Source organism: Athene noctua, chromosome Z, assembly GCF_965140245.1.
Source record: "Athene noctua chromosome Z, bAthNoc1.hap1.1, whole genome shotgun sequence".
In the NCBI taxonomy this organism is placed as follows: Eukaryota; Metazoa; Chordata; class Aves; order Strigiformes; family Strigidae; genus Athene; species Athene noctua.
The window spans coordinates 146,278-153,286 of NC_134077.1; the positions used below are offsets into that span (position 1 = coordinate 146,278).

The 7,009-nt window shown below is 43.6% G+C and overlaps 1 long non-coding RNA gene across 1 annotated transcript; it reads right to left on the reverse strand.

The window, feature by feature from the left end:
• Window positions 1-2,039: 2,039 nt before the first annotated feature.
• Window positions 2,040-6,780, reverse strand: LOC141973675 (uncharacterized). Its single transcript, XR_012635587.1, has 3 exons — window positions 6,635-6,780; window positions 6,381-6,557; window positions 2,040-3,020 (listed from the first exon to the last, which is right to left on the reverse strand). It is a non-coding gene; the product is annotated as an uncharacterized LOC141973675 (long non-coding RNA).
• Window positions 6,781-7,009: the final 229 nt, after the last annotated feature.

The window sequence follows — 7,009 nt, forward strand, 5'->3', positions numbered from 1 at the left end:
AATCCATCAGGCTGATTTCATTCCGATAGCGTTACACAGGTAGTAACCTCTGTCAGAACTAACCTCGGGAAGAAACGAACATCTAGCACAGAGTGCACGTGTTAGCAACGGCAGCTTACGCAAACATTGACAGCTTCACACTGAGAAGCCATAAAATCCATGAATGATGACTAAAGTAATTTTCGCTTAAAAAAAGAATGAGGTTTGTCAAGCGTCATTGTTTTGGACTTCTTGTGACCTCACTTAGCAGAATGGTGCCACTGCCTGTAACCTTTGTCTCCAGTATTTTCTGCGATAACTAGCTTTGTAGGCATTTGTTTTCTATCATCAAATCATTAAATGGTAATGCAATTGTTAGTTTCATTTCCCCAGTTCTAATACATTTTGCAGCCAGTAACCATTCCCAGTTCATTAACTGACTGACCTCAGCATTAACACCCCCTCTGCTAGGGTTGCCTTGGAAACAAAGCTTCCTGTGCGTAATCCAAGCTTATCTAGCTCTTTATCCTACATGTGACCCTTAATTACTTGCTAAATTAGAATGGTTTTCTGAAAATCACAAGAGGAGGTTAATATGTTCTTCCAGAGCTGGTCAAGCTAAGATGACACTAAATTCACAGGGAATTCAAATTACATGATCCCTGAAGGCGTCTCTTTCAGAAGGAAGATGAACTTTCCCAATGGGAGGCAGTGTGCCATGATAATGCTCCTGTCACTCACTTTCCTTGCCCTGCTTGTCCAGCTACAGCTTAATCCAGTATGAACAATGTAGTAAGTAAATATCAGGTTGATTAATTATGGTGCAAGATTCAGTAACCACTTGTCTTCTGTAATTAACATTGTAATTGAAATTAAGTAATACACTTTATATACAGATTTCTGGACTAGGAGGAGGAAGGGAGAATCCTCAAGACTGCAAGAGGGAAAATTAAGAAAATAATAACAGGATTCAAGATACTAATTGTCTCTTTAAAATTGTGGTACATTTTAAGAAACTCTCCAGTCAAAAAGAAAAGTTATTACTTCCAGGTGTCTCGGAGAAGAGATGAAATCGGGTTGTTTTGTCAAAATATTGTTTACAATTTCTGAAAATACACCTTTCCTTCACCAATTTGATAAATGGAAATCATAAGAAAAGGTGATGCCCTCTAGAATGCCCAGTGGTTTTCCTCTCCATTGTTTCCAGTGGCCCATTACTTAAAGGAGAGTCTTTAGCTTATGTAAGCAGCTTTATAAAGCTGTGCTAAGGCTAAAATGTTATTGCATGGTGTCAGAGAAAACCAAAACCAAAACCCCTCGTGTCCCAGTTGGAGAACACAGGCAAGGCTCAAGTATCTCCTCGGTAGAGCCAAAAATGGGACTAGTGCCATTTACCTCTCCTCACTGCGGCTGGCCCAGCCCTCAGTGCTTCTGCCTAAGCCCAAGCCCAACTTAGCCACACGATCTGGCTTGCAGAGCTGTTCTGAGGGCGACTTTCCAGGGGAGGCACTCTTGTCTTACGTACACTGTTGTCAGGGCATACATCTATCTTGACAGACCAACGCTGACTTGTTCAAAGGCAGCACTTACAAGTTGCTTATATGTCCTCCATCTTTTTTTGACATAAAACATGAGGTAAATTTTGCATTGGTTTTATACTGTTATCTAAATCCATAATTACTGTCTTTATTACCTTACACGTGGGGCACTGACATATTTCTGGAAATATGGAAATAAGTCTATGGATGTGTCAGCACTTTATCTCTCAGCTCTCAATGTGCCCTGGGAAATGCTCTGGATCTTGGTCTGCTCTGGGGCTGCAGTACTGTTTACTTCGCTGCTTTTAAGTCTGTGTTAAGCTTGCAACCTGTCTAGGAAATCTCATCGGTCCTGCAGGCAAAACCCCAGCAGAGAAGGATCCTTAATCACCATCTGACGATAATAGACATGTACCCCTCGGGCAAATGCTGTCTGCGCTGTCTATCTGTGCCTATCTTTGCGGTTCCTCTTCACGCTGTGCATTTGGGTGAATGTGCCAGGTCAGCTGTTTGCCACAATTGCCTTGCGGAAATACCTTTTCTTTTGCAGGTCTCCAGGGAGCAGCACTCTGTGTCAGTAAGCTACTGGAATGCCTCAGTTTCACAGAGCTCACTGGAACAACATGATTTAATGGTTCTTTTCCATCTCACAGGCATACTGCCTCTCTGCTGAGCAGCAGCACACTCGTGGCCTTGCAGATCCATTTTCCCATACAGATGTCACAGAAAAGGAGGAGAAAGGCAGCCTGAGGTTGGCAAAAACACCAGTCCTGGAGCAAACAGCCATCTTCTTTAGGCCCTCCAAAAGTTCATGCTTCTGAACATTACCATCAGTGGTAAGAATCCCTGGGTTCTCCGTTCTGGAGGTGTCAACATCTAGATTGTTACCGATGTAGCATTTTCACCAGGAGTCTAATGTCCAGTTTAGCAATTACGTGTTTCTCCTAGCTGGCCACAGTTTCTTTACACGCAGCATTTAATTCACCCCACATAAATTTAAGCACAGCCAATGCAAAGCCCACAGTCTGTTTCCACATGCCCCTATCTATTGTGAAACATAAACCAGTTTGGGTCTGTATACAAACGCTTGCCTTCATGGATATACATAAAACTCACGGACTAACCATTAAGATGGGAAGAGACTAGTCAGGTAAGTGCAGTCTACCAGTTGTACTGCGGATGTGGTGTAAGACATATTTGTATTTTACGCTTCACAGACACAGTCACCCGCATTTCTGCTCAGAATTCCTAAGTTCAACACAAGATACCTCAGAATTTTATTAGCATGATCAGCAATGTTCCCCCTACACTTTTTAGAAAGACTTCACTGTGGCCTCATTTGTTTTCTCCTTTTTCTTTCATCTGCCCTCTTCCAACGTAGTCTTGTTAGTGTGTCCAAATGCTCACAACGTTGGAGGCTTGGAGACAGATTCATAGGTACTGTATATCAACAAGGCCTTTGACTTCCCTGCTGAGGCCTCTGGAAAATACGATGGCATTTTTCTAAGAATAATGACAGAGAAACAATACCATGTATTGCTTGGCAGGATCTGAGACAGTTAAAGTATTTAATTCTTTATGATTATACAGAATGTATCATCCTGCCAGTGGATCCCCGCCCAAGGAAGTATCCTATGAAGATGCATTCTAGATGTGTGAGAGATTAGCCAGAGCTAAGCAAGAACATACTCACATGTTCTTTGGTGTTTCTGCTGAAACTTCCAGCAAATACGAATATGCTTTTCTGAGTGAGCATCTATCCATTGGTAACTGGACTGATGGTGGTAAATATCTTCTCGAATAAAGAAAGCTGTCAGTCCCTGCTAATCCAAATAGGTTTCAAGCCAGTAAGCCATTTTCTGTACTCTCTTTGCTGAACCATCACCTCCCTGTTACTGTATTTGAACTGAAATGTAATCTTCAGGATAGAATTCAAGAGAGTTCTTACAAATAGGAAACATTTTTTGTTTCCTATAGTGAGCTCATGTAGTCAAAACAACTTGTCTCAGCTGCTAATTTCTATAATTTGGGAGTCTCTGGATGTTTTCCTGTGAGTCACAGTGGATTGCAGGGCAGCTTTCCATGCCTGGAAAGAAGACTTTTAAAGGAGTGACTTTCCATTTTCAAAGGAGGTTTTAAAAATCCTCATGCACAACTGCTAATACAGCCTTGTAACCATGATAAAATCTCTGGATGCCATCCAGATTCTTGAAAGCCACCTAGGTTTTCATGTGAGCACACACACACAAATATGCACACACCCTTTCTCCCTCCCTCAGGGTATTAGACTTCATACATTTCATCTTCACTGAAAAAAACCCCTTATTATCAGGACTGGGGAGCCCTATGACATTTGGGGGTGGGAGGAGGCTTTCCAAGCATTTTGAGTATTTTTTTCCAACTCCTTTGATTTCCCTGAGAACATAGGGAGCATTTCAAGACATCTACCTCAGATATCCACCCTTCCTTCAGTCTCTACATTCAAGGTATGGGGAATTACAGAGATGAAAAACAGGATTATTGCTGTTCATTCACCTGCCCCCTCCTTTCTAGCCCCCTATAACACTAGGAACAAGGAAATTATCTTCCTTCTTCCTTTGGAGAAGGATCAGTTCAGAAACGTGGGCCTGACCTTCACATTCACTGCGGGAACCTCATGACTACCACAAGAAATCAGACCCCAACTATCCTCAGCTAACAGTTACACTGGCCCAGCTTCACATGTATGTGCAACTTTAACCTGCAAAAACCTCTTTTGGCAAGTTTACTGGTATTTTATGCTGTTAAAGATGGCTTTCATGCATTGGTAGGAGTCCTTTGTGCTGGTATGAATTGTGCATGGTACTGTGCATTCTATAGAAAAATCAGGAGCGCAGTACCTTTGCAAACTTGATACGATGATAAACAGGTCCACATTAACAGACCATTGTACAACCTGCAATGTACAGTGGTAGAACTGGCCTGCCAAGAGGCACCTCTGGCAGAAACTGAGTTGGAGTTACCTCGGTGAGACCACAGCGATCTTGACAGCAGGCACTGCAACCAACACGGGCTTTAATGAAGACTTTTCATGCAGTTGCACTGCTGCAGGGCTTCTCAGAATGGTTACATGGTTATACGCGTTGTTCATGTGTGTGGGCCAAACCTCCCTGGCACCAAGAGGGACGAGAGTTTATCAGTGTAAGTGCAAAGGCCACAAAGGGAAGAGATGACAAAAACTGGTCATTTGCTGTCTTTTTAAATCAAGTATTTTGAGGTTTGATATCCCTAGACCTTCTGCCACTTAGCCACTTATATGTTTAAAATACATATTTACACATGTGAGAGTTTGTATGTGTGCATTATACATGTACAGTTTGATTACTTCATTTTCTTCTTCAACTGAGGGAAACGAGTAGCTGAACTGAGAGTTACTGCGGTGAAGAGGAGCCATTCAGTACAGAGTGATCATACAAACTGAGTGGAGTTCTCCTTTTTGATACTATGGTAATTAAGAAATAACCGTATGAGGATGTAGGAAATCCTGCTCCTTCACTGTGGACTGCTGTCAACTACTCTGGAGTTCTGTATGCTCTGTGGCAATTATGAAACAACTATAAAATATTACATAAAACAACTGAGCACAACCAGTCAGATGACAGACAAGATGATCGCAAGAGTGATATACACAAGAGTAACTGCATAATGTTCTATTTTACCAACTAGTAAGTTGAGACAATTTACCATAACATCATAAAGTTATGAGGTACAGCATCTGTTTTTGTAAATCATGTATTGCTTCTATGCTAGTGCCTCTAAGTGGCAGAATTTCAGACCTGCTTATGCGTGTGGGTGAGTGCGTAAGAGAGAGATTTGTTTCAAGGCTAGTGCTTTTGGTTTTCTAGTCTCTTTTGGTGTGGTTCAGTTACTTTATTGGCATATTGGATAAGTTCCAAGATTACTGCCAATGTATGAAGTAGACAGTATAAGGCTTCATGCCGTTCTGTTTGGATCTCTGATGCATACACCCTCCTGAAGTAATTGCAGCATCACTGTATTGCTCCACTGTTCTAGAATTCTACCTTAAAAAATATTTTCTAGATCTTTAAAGAAGAACAGCTGAGTTTTCTGTGTCTAGTTAGCTGCCAAGAGACTCCTAATTCCCTTAACATCTCCCGCAGATGTACTCTAAAAAGCCAAAATACATTATTTAGAGGTTTATAGTTGGATGGAAGACACTACACATAACATCAAGTACTTCTTTCTCTATGTTAATAAGTATTAACTTACCAAGAATACTCAAGACACTTATATAAATTCTTCTAAAATTTATCTCAGAAATATTTTGCTTGCACGTCTCATCTGATCAATATATTTGCTTAATCCTTTGTGTAACTGAGAAAGAGAATGCACCTTTCCCAGTGAATATGTAATATGTAAGGTTTTATTTTCATCCATGCTGAAGTAGATGTGTCCCATTTTAAAAAAAAGAACTTAATCTCTCCTGAATGACTTCAAGATCATCCTCTCTTCTTTAGTAGGCTCTGAACCTACTTACTCTTAAATGGCTCATACTCACAGATTAGGTAAGAGGAACAGAAGGGATGTCAGAAACAAATGGATACGAAAAAGGTAGAACAAAACAAAAGGGTGAAAAGAAACTGAAAAAACCCACTCCTGATAATTATTTTCTTCTGGAATGAAGCTGTAAGACAGAGTGATAGATGGTATTTAAGAATGAAAAAGGAAGTTCTGTTGGTTCGGTCAGAGATTTAACAAGGGCACACTCTGGTGAGGTGGACTGCTGCTCCAGTCATACAAAGCTGACACCTGCCCCTGCTCTGTGATGCTGCACACTGACAAAAAACCATCTGTATTTCTCACCTTTATAAATCTGACCCTCCCTGCAGCAGCGTCCGGATCACTAACCAACTCTCACCACTGTCAGCTCGCATAATCGAGGGTGTCACCAAAGGCTGCCTTCACTCACTTCCATGGAAGAAGGTTGGTCTCATGCTGGGAGAAACGGTGTCATTTTTTTGCGCAGGACTTCCGACTACTCTAAAAATGAACAGAGCCTGTGTAAGTGGAATCTTTGCTCAGGAAATATTACTGAGGGAAAAGAACAGGTTATTTACCGTTGCAACGCTCTGCAGACTGTTACTGGCCTGCAGCGAGCAGTGAGGGGCGCGCAGGGCGGCCGGAGGGTCGCCAGGCCCCGCTGCCGGCGGAGGGGACGGCCGCCGGGCCGCCGCGCACCCCCGCAGCCGCGGCACGGCGGGGCCGGGCGGGCACCCCTGCGCGGGCAGAGAAGGGCCTCGGCAGCGCCGCTGCCTCGGCGGCACACGCGCGCCCGCGGCTGCTCGGGGCCGCCCCCAGCCCGGCCGGCTCCCGGCGGGCCCCGCCGCGGCGGCCCGGCCCGCCCCACCCACACGCGGCGCCCTCCCTCCGCCCCCCCGGGCCCGCCACCCCGGCTCCGGGCCCCCCGCCGGCGGGGTGGGGGGTGCTGCCTC